Raw genomic sequence first — 14,652 nt, forward strand, 5'->3', positions numbered from 1 at the left:
GGACACCCTGTGGCTGTGCCAGCTCCAGGAAAAGCCATTTAGCTGCTGACATCCAAAGTGCAATGAGGTTTCTACCCTGGAGAACCAGGGCCCGTGGCTGCAGGGTTTGATATTCCCCATTCAGCACATCTCACACCCCAGAGTAACTTGGGGCTGCTGTATCCTCCTGACAGTGGGGGAAACTGAGGCAGGGAGTGGTTAAGGATCAGCTGTGCCCAGGCTGGATGTGGCACAGGCTCTGTCACAGCCAGAATAGCAGCACTGGAGGCTGCTTTGGGCGTGTGGCTTCAGCCTGGGCACACAGCCGAGGCTGCAGAGAGATTTTTGCCGCCCCAGCACCTGCCCTGAATCCGAGCCCCAGCCATGGTCAGTCTTTCCATCCAGCACAGGTTTGCTGCTCCCCCCACCCCCAGTCTGGGTTCCCAGTGCCATCATGTCTGCAACCCCCAACAGAAAGGTGCCTGCCCTCCCACCCTGCTTTGGAGAGACTCTGGGAGATTCCCAGGGTGGAGGAGGACTCCACACCCATCCCCTGTGGGTTGAGCCCCAGCAGGGAGGATGGCTGGGCTCAGGGATGGGTTGATGTTGCCCTCTGGCAGTGCAGTGCAATGTCAGTGCTTTACATGGTGCCAGACTCCCCCAAGAACAGAAATGCTCACATGGAGGGCAATCTGTAGCACGAACAAGGACTTTGAGTACATCAGGATAAAATGGGGTGCAGGGCCCCATCTCCATGTCCCATGTGGGCACTCCTCAGCAGGTTAGTGCTCAGGAGTGCAGGTCCTCATTTCCTTTGTGAGCAGCCGGTGCAGAGCTGGACTCCACCAAAGTATCTGCTGCAACCCCCAGGGGAGACCACGGGGACACCGGTCCTGAGGTCCCTCTTGACCATGGCATGCTCAATCTTGCCAAGATGGCAGAGTTCCAGCATCCTGAAGAGCCACAGCCTCTGGGGGACCCCAGGTCCCTCTGAGGTCACCCTGGTGGTCTTCTGCCTCTCTGTCCTGGGCTTGGCGTCAGGTTTCCACCCACTCCCTGGAGGGACCCGAGGTTTTGGTGGGTTGTGTGCCAAGTACCTTTGCCACAAGCGGCCCGGTAGTGGGATGAGCCCTTGGCCCAGACCCACCAGCTGGCCCAGCCTCACACATTCTTCTCAGGGCACAGACTCGCCCCGCACTCTGCTCACCCCCTCCCCTGCCTTATCTTTAAAGCGATTTTATTTTCGGAGATTCCTCCTGCAGTTCCTTCTGTTCGCCCTGGTTTCTCTCCCTCTTTGAAGAGGTTCCAGCAGGGTCCATCAAAGGCCAAGCAGATCTGTAGAAAGGGGAAATGTGAATTGGTCACTCCAGCAGCTGCTGAAGGGTTCTTCCGCCAGGTTTGGGTGGTTTTGGCGCTGGTGTTTGTGATGTGGTTTTTCTGGATGGTGGGAAGCTCATCCTTGTATGGATGGCAAGGCCTGAGCTGTGCCCTGCTCAGGCAGGTGGGAAGGGCAGTAGCATCCTGTGGAGCTCCCACAAAATCCCATGGGCACAACGAGGAGCTCATGGCTTCAGCCTGAGCAGAGGGGAGCTTTCTTTAGGTGGCTCTTGCCCAGAGTGAACAGCCTGCCCAAATGATCCCCCAGCCCTGCATGCCCACCCTCAGCAGTGAGATCATCTCCCCTGACCTCTGAGACACTGCTGTTCTTCCCCCTGGGCTCTGTGCTTGGTGTTGGTGTCCCACGCTACGATGGAAAAGGATGGAGCTCCTCAGCCAAGCCCCCGAGGGCTGGACAAGTCTCTCCCCATGAGACAGGACAGCACCAGACAGCAGAGCTGCCCCTTCAGTGAACATTCTGTGCTCAGACCAGCTCCTGCCCAGCCCTGGAGAGCCAGAAGGGTGTCAGGGGCTCAGCCACCCTCTCCAGAGAAATCCCCTGGCTGCTCCCTGACCCCCAGGAGGAATGTTTCCCATTAACAGGCTCTGATAAGTGGCAGGAAGGAGAATTACTCTCCGTGTCGGGCAGCTCGCTAGAGGTTTCCACACTTAACATATCCCCACTATCAGCTCCCTGAAATGCACAGGAGGGGGGTGCAAAGGCAGCTGATTAGATAAAGACAATCTGCAGAGGGGCTATTTCAGGCATATTTCCATGGAGTGGAAGGCAGGAGGTGACAGGCCAGTGCTGCCAGACCGCTCACATCCCTCCAGCTCAGCCTGGAGTGCCAGGCCCCCTCCAAGGCAAACCCCTTGAGCCCCCCCAGCCCTGCCCCACCAGGGTGACAGAGATAGCAGCCACCAGCCCAGCACAGCCCCCTCGAAGTGAGCGGAGATGGGGGCACATCCCAAAGTTAAGGTGCTCCTGTGGGGTCTAGGATGGGGTTAGCACTGGATCCCCTCATCTCACAGCTCCCTGGGCACTTCCCACCACGGGTACTGCCTGGGTGTTCCCCCTGGGGACAGTGCCCATCCTGAGCTGGCTGTCCTTTGGCTGGCAGTGCTGCCTTCTGACCCCTCATGAACACACACACAAAGCTGCTGCTGCCATGAGCACCCTCCTGCAGTGGTTCCCACCTCGCCATGCACGAGCCCTGGGCAGCACAGGCATGGGGGTGGCTGAGTCTTCACATTGGGAGCCTCCAAAAGGAGTATCAGGAATGAGAAAGCACCTGGAAGAGGCATGGCATGAGAAATCGGTGTATAGAGTTAGCAAGCAAGGTCACACACAGGCATGAAGAGAGTCAGGTCACTGGAGACTGGGAAAATTGGAGGGTTTTGTTTGTTTGCCTTGAATTTTCCAGCTTTGGGGTTCTGGGGGTTTTCTTCTGGGGATTGCCATGATAAAGCATCTGTGTAGGAATGAAGGTTGTACTGAACACTGCCAAATTACAGGAATGTGTGGGCCTCCGGTGAGGTTTTGGCAATGCACTTCAAAACAATGAAAATAAAGAGAATCTTGCCCTGATGTTCATCTGAACACTTAATAGCACCTTAATTGCTGCTGGCCTGCCAGGACAGACCCTGGAACACAGCAGCCTTTGGAAATCATGACCAGCAGCTGCCTTGGAGGCTGCAAGGGAGGGGCAGAGGCTGATCAGAACCAGAGCTGGGCTGCAGTTCTGACACTCGTGGGCATGGTCTGCCCCTGCAGTGCCCCAGCTGCTCTGGTTTTGCACCAGTTTCCATCTGCTGAGAGATCTGGGAGCAGATCTGGGAGATTTTTGGAGGGGACAGCCCCCTGCTGTCTCCATCCCTCTTGCACCTTCTCCCTCACTCCATGGGAAGCCTCCCCACTGCTCTGGGTCATCAACCCTCACATGAGATCGAGCTCAGTCCATCTCATGGCAGGGGACAATTGTTCAAAGTGGAGTGGCAACAGACATGGGAGTTCTTTATGGGATCCACTCAGCTTGGGCCTTTCTCAAGACCCCAGAGGGAGGAAATATTCCTGCATGTCCTCACTTCACGACAAGAGAACTTCTCACCTCACTATGGCACATCAGCCAAGATGGGCTTTTCTGTGTCAAAACTGCAGCAAATGCCTGGTTCCAGGTATCCAGTCTCTAGTCTGGACTGAAGACAGCAGCTTTCCCCTATAAACCATCCCCTGTCCCTAAACAAAGCTCTGTCCCATGGTGTTTGGGCTCAGGGTTTTCCTGAGCACCCCAGCACAGCAGCTGAGCTGGACACACACACACAGAGTCCGTGCTCCCACCTGCCTGGTGAGTGAAATAACCCTGCCAAGAAATCTGTAACTCCCTCCTGAGGGGCAGTGGAGGGACAGGCGCAGATCTCTGCTCTCTGGGACAGGGAGCAGCTGGAGCTGTGCCACGGAGGCTCAGGCTGGATGTCAGGGCAAGGTTCTTCCCCAGAGGTGCTGGCACTGCCCAGGCTCCCCAGGGAATGGGCACGGCCCCGAGGCTGCCAGAGCTCCAGGAGCGTTTGGACAGCGCTGCCAGGGATGCCCAGGGTGGGGTTGTTGGGGGTCTGGGCAGGGCCAGGGCTGGGCTGGGGGATCCTGGGGCTCCCTCCCAGCTCAGGATATTATCAAAGCTCCCCAAGGAAGTGCCGGTGTTGGTGGGGATCTGCCCCCAGGACCAGCTGCCGGGTCCCTGCCCTCCAGCCCTGGGGCTGTGCCTGCTCCCTGCCCGCACAGGGGGATCCATATCCATGGCTGGAACCCTCCCTGGTGCTGCAGAGGCTTGGGCACAGCTCGGGAAGCAAAGGAGCAGCCTGGCACTGCAGGTCCATTCGCCACCCCCGCTCCTGCCAGCCTCGGGCTATTTATGCCTCACTCCACGGCCACTTCACGGCACAGAAGGGTCTGGTGGAAAAGCCAAGGAAGTGAAATTACTTTGGGGAAGAAATGACACTACCCGCTTATAAATAAACCCGGGTTTCATTGATCTTTTAGATGCTCCCTTGGCAGAGTCCAATGTCACCGCTCCAGCAATGCAGACAATACTCGGGCATTGTTTTATTCTCAGTTACAGGGAAAAGGACAGCACCAGCTGCCGCGCTATCTTTAGCCCATGAGAGCACCCTTCAATTGTTCTGCACTTCAAACAATAGCCACACGTGGGGGAGAGGAGGACTGCTGGCTTTACCAGAGCATTTTGCATCGAAATACAGCCTTAGAGACAATAGATTTCTGTCACGCCCTGGCTGAAGCTGCTGCTTATACCGCAGGGAAGCCAGGTTTCCAGAGCTGTCTTGTTTTTCTTGTGGATGATGCGCCAGCGAGAGGTTTCACTCCCCGAGGAGACCTCCGAACTCTCTTCCATGAAAATAGCCCTATTGTTCTGTCTTTATGGGTCTGGTGCTGCGCATCACATCATCTCCTCCTGCCGTGCCTTTGGGGCCGCTCTATTGCAAACACAGGTTTCTGCATTGATGCCCAAATATCCTGAGGTAAAACAGAGCTGCCCAAAACCTCAGACTGGGCTAGATTGGGTTCTCTGCGAAATGCACAGGAGAACCCAAAGGGGCTTTTTCCCCTCATTATAGGGAAAATGCGAGCGATGAGCAGCTCCCTGGGGGCACGGAGGGGCAGGCAGGGCCCAGCTCTGCACCCACCGGCAGCTGCAGGGGATCAAATACCCGTGCGGAGCTGGGCAGTACTGTGGACAAGCGAGCTGCTGCCTCTCTGGTGGCCGTGCCCTCGGTGCCCGCACTCCTGGAGCACCCGGGATGTGCCGCGGGATGCCCGGGGGATGGAGCTGCTGGAACACCCGGGATGTGCCGCGGGATGCCCGGGGGATGGAGCTGCTGGAACACCCGGGATGTGCCGCGGGATGCCCGGGGGATGGAGCTGCTGGAACACCCGGGATGTGCCGCGGGATGTCTGGGGGATGGAGCTGCTGGAACACCCGGGATGTGCCGCGGGATGCCCGGGGGATGGAGCTGCTGGAACACCCGGGATGTGCCGCGGGATGCCCGGGGGATGGAGCTGCTGCAGAGCTCCCATTCGCAGCAGTGTCAGGCTCGGCTGAATGAGAGAGCAGGGTCACAGCACAGCTATTCATCCCCCCCACCCCGCTGTGGCTGATGTTGGCTCGAGTTTCAATTGTCTGAGCGCAGCGCAGCCTTTGAAAGGGGATGCGACAGCCCAAAGCCACAAAGCCCATCTTTGAAGGCTCTTTAACAGCGACAGGAGAGGTTTACAAATATAAAATGCATTTCTTTAAACTTTGCGGGACTCTATTTTTAGCAAATAAAGATAATGGCCCAGTTGCTGTTGTTCATCTTTTGTTGCATGGAACATGCCAAATAGTTACCATGTCTGCCATATTTTTTATGATTCAACCTCTGAGCTGCACTGCAGCTCTCTGATCCTGTAGCAGAGATCATGAGCAAACTGCATCTACAAATCCTCCCCGGGCTACTGGATTACTCTGAAAATAATCTCATTCTCCAGAGTGAACTGGGAAAACATACAGAAAAGGCAAGTCACAGGTCTCTGTATAACTTCTCCTGTTCTGAGCAGGGTACATTCATTCCCGGAAATCCCAAGGAAAGGGCAGAACTTTTTTTCCCAGCTTTTTGCATGAACCTGGAGTATTTTTGCAATGTTTTCCTTAGAAACCAAAGCTTTTTATGCCCTTTCTCAGAGCAAATATCAGGTAGGGGAGACATAGGACCCCTATGAAGAGGACTGAGGATTGAGAAGGGAAATGCTTCTGTTTGAGAAAACTTTGTGCTTCTGCACCCTTGTTAAAATTTGTTCCTTGCTTCTGGTGGGCTCTGAGTTGGATCCTGGCCCAGGGCAGTTTTCCAGTGAGAAAAGACTGGATTATCAGTTGTCAAATTCACAGCCTGGATCTGTATTAATTACAGTGTGAATCCACAGTTACTGATGGATGGGGCAGCAGAGAGGAAAAGGAAAGAGGAGGATTCCTGTGCCCAGAAACAAACAGGGTGGGTGTTTATAGAATCACAGAATGATTTGGACTGGGAGGGACCTTAAAGTTCATCTCATTCCATGTCCCTGTCACTTCCACATTCATGTCCATGTCCCCAGCACCCTTCCACTAGACCAGGTTGCTCCAAGCCCTGTCCAGTCTGGCCTGGAACACTTTCAGGGATCCAGGGGCAGCCACAGCTTCTCTGGGCACCCTGTGCCAGTACCTCACCACCCTCAGAGGAGAATTTCTTCCCAGTATTCCATCTAATCCTGCCCTCTGGCAGTGGGAAACCATTCCTCTGGTTTGTCACTCCAGAACCTTGTGCAAAGTCCCTCTCCAGCTCTCCTGGAGCTCATTTAGGGACTGGAAGGGGCTCTGAGCTCTCCCTGGAGTCTGCTCTTCTGCAGGTGAGCACCCCCAGCTCTCCCAGCCTGGCTCCAGAGCAGAGGGGCTCCACCCTTGGAACATCTCCATGGCTCTGCTCCAACCTTCCAGGAGAGCTGAAACTACAGAACTTCATTCCTTTATAAGAACAGGGCTAAAAAGCTCAAAATGACCTGGACAGCTCCAGGCATAGGCAGCAGGATAAAGAGCCAGCCATGTCCCAGCCATGTCCCAGCCATGTCCCAGCCTGTCCAACACTGACTGATGAGCTCTCTGTGGAGGGTGACCAAAGGCAAATGTAACAACAGGCACTGTCCAGCTTGCTGGAGGCACATCCCAGGGTCAGGGCTGCCTTTTCATCCTCCTCTTACTGCATCCCACTTCAAGGTGACTTCCTGGGATTTTCCCTTGCTGCCCCAGGGTGTTACCCTTAACCCACCCACAGCAGGTTAGGTGGGTCAGGAACCCTCCTGGTTTGGGACAAAGGGTTTTCTGTGGGGCTTAGCACAGGTGCTGTGGGGCTTGTTTGCAACTCTTAGGACAGTTGGGACACTGATGCAAAGGTTAAAGTCACTGGCCCAAGGTCACCAGCAAGTCAGTGGTCAAGTGAGGAAAGGACTCAAAGGCAGGCAAGTGACTCATCCTCTAGCTCTGGGACAGGGTCACCCAGGGAGTGGGGAGGTCTCCATCCTGGGAGATTCTCAAGGTGTGGCTAAATAAACCCATGACTGCTCAGTTCTTGTTCTAGGGATGCTCCCACTGGGAGCAGGATATTGGGTTAGAGAGCAGACACGTCCCTGACAGGGACTTGCTTGCTTCCACAGCAGGAAATGTCTGAGCTAATCCCTACTGGTAGAGCAGACAGAAAAAAATAAGTATCTAATGGCAGCACAATTGGGCCAATTAAATAATCTAAAATTTCTCAGTTTTGTGACTGCAGGATCTGAGCATCATATGTGGATTTACTCATCCCACTCCCAAAGCTGCACTGGTAAAAACTGAAGTCCAAAGCTGCAGCTGTCAGGCTGGTGTCCAGCTGTTCTGTTGGCTACACACAAGCATCACACAGGCATCTCCTCACCAGCCATCGATGTTTTCAAACATTCATAACACAATCCCAAAGGCTGTCACGGGCTGGGCAGAGTCAATGAGGGTCCTGCTTTACGCTGTCTCTCTCTCGGTGGGGCACAGGGTGTTTGTAAACTCTTATTAACGAAGCTGCAAGCCCGCTGTGGAAGCTGTGCCGAGTGCCGAGTGCTCGGGGCTGTCCGGGCTGGATCCGCGGGGCGAGCAGCGGCTGTGGAGCAGCGGCCGGAGCGCAGAAGGCACCGGGAGCTCCCCGGGGCTCTGGCGGAGCGGAGCCCGTGCGGGGCCGCTCGGGAGGGCAGCGGGGCAGCGCAGGGCGGGCGGGGCCGGCGCTGCCGCAGCCCCGGAGCCTCCGGCCGGGCCGGGCCGAGCCCCCGCAGCTCCGGGCGGGGAGCGCTCCGCCAGAGCCCCGGGGATGCTCGGGGAGCGCGGGGCTCGGGGAGAAGCCGCCCGGGAAGGGCTGGCCGGGTCCGGGCACCTGTTGAGCCACGGGCTTGCTGCGGAGCGGCTTCGGCTGGTGCGGGAGCCCCAGCGCCGCGGTCCCGCAGCCCCGGCCGTGCCGGCATCGCCTCCCGCCGGGGCTCTGTGGCAGCCGGCAGAGCTCTCCCAGCGACCCCGCAGCACCTGCGGCACCCACGGGGCACAAAGGCCCCGCCCGGCACAGCCAGAGCTGCCTCTCCAGGCGTCACCGAGCGGGGCACAGGGGCCAGTGGCCGCCGCGAGCAGCAGAAACGCAAGCAGGGCAGGATCCCCTCGCTTGGCTTTTGTCTCCTGAACAATCTGAGCACGGGCAATGCAAAGCAGAGGAGGGCCAGAGCTTTTGGGGGCTCCAAGACCTTAATATCAGCCCCTGCAGCTGCAAAAGCTGCTCCCCAGATGCTGGCTCCAGCAATTCCCAAGGCCATAAAGGCCTTCAGAGCCTGAATGTGGATTTTGCATCCCTGTAGCTTGATGCCAGCTCTCAGCCCAGGAGTCCCTGTGGCTGCAGCAGGAAGGGTGGCAGAAGGTTTCCTGCCTGCTTTGCATTGCTGCAGGGGCTGCTCCTGTCAGAGCCCCCTCTCTGCTGGTGACAGCTTTGCTCTTGGGGACACCGCTCTGCAGCAGCCCAGGAACACGAGCGGTGCCCAGTGCCGGGAGTGCCACCAGTGGTTCCCTCCTGTGCACGGGGACCCAGCCCCAGGGTGGCTGTGCCAGCACCCCCAGGGACCTCCAGCCTCAGGAACCCAGGGTAAGGGGAAACCACAGCTGTGCAAATGCTGCCTGTGCCCAAAGCAATTGCAAAGACAGACAGCCTGTGACAAACAAGGACAATTTATTTACACAACAGCACCACCACCACCAAAGAAATACAGAATGTATTTACTTCATAAGAATCTTCATAGCAACCATCTATAAAATGTATTTACAATGAAAGGACCTCTATAGCAATTGCAATCTAAGAAATGTATTTACATACAGAAGAATCTAACTACAGCCTATAGAACATATATACTGAAGGGACTGCGTCCATCATCCCTGCTATTCCTGCAAGAGAAGGAGGCACCATGGCCCCTCCAGCCCAGCCCTGAGGGCTGTTCCTGTGCACGCTCTGGTGCCGTTTCTGCTCTGTCCAGAGCCGCTTCAGCAGCAGCGCTGCTCGAGGAGACATCACCACCCTCCCCATGGAGGCAGAAGCTGTGCAGACACAGAGCTCTGTGTCAGGGGAGCCTCGGTCTCAGCACCGTGGCCTGGGCAGGCGCGGGGGCCCGGGCTGGCCGCCAGCCCTGCCTCTGCCCACTGCCCTGGCAGCACCCAGTGGCTGTGCCCTGCCAGGGCCTCCTTGCCCTCCTTGTCCCCAGCCAGCCCAGCCTGGGCACCTCGGGGCTGCTGAGGCCCAGCCTCGAGGGCTTCTGCCGCAGGCATGGGAGTCTCTCAGGGGAAGCAGCAGAGCAGCAGGTGACAGGAACAAGGCGACTGCCTGGGGGCTGCTCGTGGCCTCTGACACCCAATTCCTCAGGGCTTCCACCAGCCCAGCCCCTCACGGGCCTCCTGTGCCCTTGGAGCCTCCTGCCACCTCCTCCCTCACACCTGCCCCTTGGGCCTTCCCACTGCCTTGTCCCGTCAAGGCCTCTGCAGCACCGCATCCCTTCCGGGCCTCCCTCCACCCCGGCCCCTCTGGTCTCCCCCACCCCGGCCCACCTGCCCGGCAGCGGCACATCCCCGATAGAGCTCCAGAGGAGCCAGATTGAGAGAGCCTCGGAGCCCTCAGCAATCCAGCCAGCAACCCACGGGCTGGAGGACACAGACGGCGCTTCCTGGCTGGGAGAAGCCTCGTGCCCATCTCCAGGCACCACAATCACAGGGATCCCCACAGCTCCAGCCCCTGCCCAGCTCCTCTGTGGGCAGCGTTAAGGCTTCAGCAGAACCACCAAAGGCCGAGGGCCTTCTGGCCATTTTCCCTTCCCCACTGCACGCCTGGGCAGCTTGCTGAGCACAAGCACCCTTTTCCCCTCTCCCCCTATGCCCTGCAGACACTGGACACCAGAGAAAGCTCCTGGGACACTGGGTATGAGAACACATTCTATATTTCTATATATAAGTCTATATCTATATTCTATGTATGTCTATTTCTATAATTCTATATTAAAGAAGAACGAAAAAGAAGGAAAAAAAACATCCTAAAGAAAAATCCTGCCTGGCTCAGATGGCCCCGGCAGACAGAGAGCCTCTCTAATCAGCTCTCCTCAGAGCTCCAGCAGCACAGCCAGCCACGGGCCCACAGACAAGGGCGATTCTTGCGTGCCCTGTGGAATCGATCTTGCCACTGCTGCAAGATGGAGCCTGGAACTGCCATTACTGCCCGGAGAACAAAGGCTGTTTCCAGAGCCAGCCTTCTGATGGCAGGGCTGATGTCCTGTGCCTTGTCATCAAGGGCTGCAAGAGAGAGGAACAGAGCCACGGTCAGATCTGGATCTGCAGGGACCCGAGGAGAGCCCCGTGCCAGGGCTAACCCAGGCGGCTCTGGCCATGGCCAGGAGGGAGCAGGGACCAAAGGGATCAGCCCAAAGCCACTGGACACTGTTGGCACTCGTGCCCCTGAAATCTCTGTGTGTGCCCTGGCCACGCCAGGCCTGGTCCGCACAGGGAGCAGAGCCCTGGGCAGCCGGGGCAGGGATTGCAGCTCCCCTCGGCAGCCGGGGCTGGCAGCCCGCTGCCCTCACTCACCCTGACAGATGCTCTGGAGCTCGCGTTTGTTCCCCCGGAGGTGCTGCCCGGCCATCCCTGGGAACACAGAGCCTGTCAGGGCCCAGCAGCACAGCTCCCTGCCAGCGGCGCTGCCAGCCCTGTGGCCACACGGCCTCCTGCCCCGGCAGGGCTCAGCCCAGCCCTTGCCGCATCCTGACTCAGCCCAAGGGCCCGGCTGCCAGAGGCCGGCAGCAGCAGCCCCGAGGGCAGCCGGGGCTCCAGGGCCGGGGCAGCAGCCGGGGCCGGGGCCGAGCTGCGGCGGGGCGGGGAGGGAGCCCAGCCGGGTTCGTGGCTCACCAATGAACCTGATGGCCGCCGCTCGCAGGGACTCCTGTGGGCTGTCCAGGTAGAGCAGGGCCCGGTGCAGGTGCTCGGTCCGCTCGGTTCCTGCCCTGTGCCAGCTGCAGAGAGCGGCAGGAGGGAAGGGTTGGTGCGGGCTCTGCCCCTCGGCCGGGCACTGCTGCCTGCGGCCAGCCCCGGCCTCCCGTGCCCGCCCAGCCCTGAGGCCCGGCCAGCAGCCGCTGGTGCCGGGCTCTGGAGGGGGCAGAGGGCCGGCTGCTGCCCGGGGAGCCGCGGTGCTGCCCTGCCCGACAGACCAGCTGGGCCGGGGCTCCATGGGCACACGGCTCGGGGCCACAGGGGGCTGGAGTAGAGCCCGCGGGGCCCAGGGAAGGGAGCAGCGTGTGGGGCTCAGGCTGGCGCCCCTGGGTGCGGCACTGGGCAGGGCACAGCTGCCAGCCCCACACACTGAGCTCCTCCAGCCCGGGGCTGGGGCTTCCAGCCCGACCTTACCAGTCCCTCGCCGAACCTCCAGGTCTGATCCACCCGCAGCATCTGCTGGAGATCCTTCCTCTTCAGGAATCGGGCGGAACAGAGCAGCGTTTTCCGGGAGGCCTGGAGAGCAGCAGAGACCCAGAGATGGCACCACAGCCCAGGGCACAGGACCCACGTCCCTGCACCAAGCCCAGGAGGGAGCTGCAGCCTGCGAGGCAGCAGAGCAGGAGGCAGCCGAGCGCCCTGCCAGGGAGCCACGGCAGCTGCCGAGTCCTCACATCAACCACGCGCTGGTTCTCGTCATGGCAGTGCAAGGAGAGTGGGAGCAGACTCTGCTGCACGTGGGACTTCAGGGCCTTTTTTCCCTCCTTTGGCAATAAATCCATCACCTCTTGAAAGATGAACATGGAGCACAGCTGCACCTGGCTATCGTCCTGTACGAAAGGAAGAAATAAAGACCTCAGCATCAGCTGCTTCAGGCCCACCTGGGCACAGGCCTGCAAATGCACAGGGCACAGTGCCTAGGCAGCAGCCATGGCTGGAGACACAGAGCCTTACATTGTCAAAGAGCGGCAGGAGCGCCTCAGCCAGCTGCAGGCCGAGGGGGATGGTTATCGGGCCACCATTGTACAGGAACAAACGGCTGAGGAGAGCGATGCTCATCCCAAGCACATCGCTGTCATCTTCCCACAGGAGCTCCACCAGCCTTTCACGCAGGCTCCACATTCTTTTGGCCTGTGTGGAACACAAGTGTGTGAAATGCCACCCTGCTGCCACAGGGCCCAGAGGCCAAAGGCCTGTGCCAAAGCCCTGGGGCAGGAGGCAAGAGGCAGGAGGCAGGAGAGCTGGCAGCAGCTGCCTCAGTGGCCAAAGGCCAGCCAAGCCCAAGCCACTGCCTTCCCCAGCCCCACGCCGGCAGCCGCTGCCCCCTTCTCACCATGGAGGAATTCTTGCCGAGCACCACAAGGCCTCTGAGTGCCAAGCGACGCCTCTCCCTGCACTCGCTCTGCAGTTTGTTTGATGTGACCTCCAGGACGCTGTCACGGTATTCACTCGAGTCCAGGCACTCCAACATCTGAAGAGCACAGGCCGGTGATGGGGCAGCACCGCACAGGGCTGGGCCCAGGCAGCAGCACAGGGCGCGGGCACCGTCCCGGGCGGCTGCGGCACCGAGAGGGCAGAGAGCTGGGAGACAGCTCAGCGAGACAGCGCTGGCCTTCAGGCTCACCTCCACAAGGAACGCCATGGCGGCCAAATCCCCGTGTGCCATGTCTTTGCTGAGCAGCCCGAGCAGGTAGAATGCAATCGCAGAACACAAGGGCAGGGACACGTGACGCATTGCTCTGACGGGAGGAAAAAGGAACCAAGAGCCTGAGCCAGCGGGACAAACCTCTCCATGGACTGACTCACAGGAGGAGCTTGGCCCTTCTCCACCACCCTGCAAGGGGACCTGGGGCCCTTTGGGAGGCAGCTGCTCTTGGGCACCCTCCTCTCCCAGGCTTTTGCGGTGTCCTTGGCCATCCCTTGGTGACAAGGCCCTCTGGCCCATGACCACGGGGACTGTGTGGGGCACCCCAGGCACGGGGCACAAACGCTGTTTGGGGGCAGCTCACCTGGCCAGCACACCCACAGCACAGTGGTGCGTGCCAGCACACAGCAGCGTGTCCCAGCCACACTCGTCTTCCACTGCCGCCACCACATCCTCATAGTGCAGTCGGCAGAGCAGGGCCTTCAGGGTCTGCACTGCAAACCTGTGTGCACAGCAAAGCCCAGGTGATGCTGGGAGCACGGGCTCCTGCCCTGGGGACATGGCAGGGACAGGAGGACTGGCATGGAGCACCTGCTGGGGCTGATGGCAAGGCCGTGTTGCTGCTGGCATCTCTTCCAGAAGGTATCGACCTTCTCTGGCCTATCCAATGTGCTGAAGAGCACTTGCAAGAGCAGATGCACCAAGAGGCGGGGGAAATACACTGTCACTGCATGTGGGACACAGGGCAGCTGGAGCATCTTCCATATCACCACAGTTGCCTGCGAAGGACAGAGCAGCCCGAGTCAGCGCTCAGTGCCCAGGTGTCCATGTGGCAGGGCCTGAGCGTGGGAGGGAGAGGCCAGTGGAGATGTAGGGACAGCAGCCGGCCTGGTGGCCCTGGAGCTGCTCCTAGGCCAGGTTTGAGCCCAGTGCCTGAGGCAGGGAGATGCCATGGGAGGAGGGAGGATGGAGACCTGAGGGAGAGGTGACCTTGGGGTGAGCAAAGGTCAGCTGCAGAAACTCACAGCCAGGCCAAGGACAGCCGTGTGGTCCCCGTCAGAGGTGCACATGCTGTGCTCTGGCCAGTTGCCCAGCACATCCAGGAGAATCAGCATGGCCGGCTCTGCAGCCCTGCACGAGCACATGATGCTCTTCCACATGGCGGTAGCAGCTCTGTGGGGTCAGAGTTCTGTGTCAGGGGGGTCTGGGACACATCACCGTGGCCTGGGCAGCAGCAGGGAGCTGAGCTGGCTGCCAGCCCCCTGCCTCTGCCCACTGCCCCTCAGTGGCAGCCCAGCCCTGTGGGGACTACTGGCCCCTGAGGGCAGCAGGCTCGGGGGCTGCTGTGCCAGGGCTGACAAAGGGAAGAGCCACAGGGCCCTGGAATCCTCTGTTTGTCAGACACCTGGGCCAGGTGTGCAGGGTGATGCCCTGAGCCTTCTGGGCACGTGGGCCCTGTACCTGTCACACGATGGGGCCACACGCAGGAGAGCCATCACCACGTCAGCAGGCTGTGCCTCTGTCAGATCCAGAAGGGGCCTGTACAGATTG

The sequence above is a fragment of the Pseudopodoces humilis genome, chromosome 19, assembly GCF_049639895.1.
Source record: "Pseudopodoces humilis isolate 2021_Gansu_Grassland_sample_001 chromosome 19, ASM4963989v1, whole genome shotgun sequence".
NCBI lineage: Eukaryota > Metazoa > Chordata > Aves > Passeriformes > Paridae > Pseudopodoces > Pseudopodoces humilis.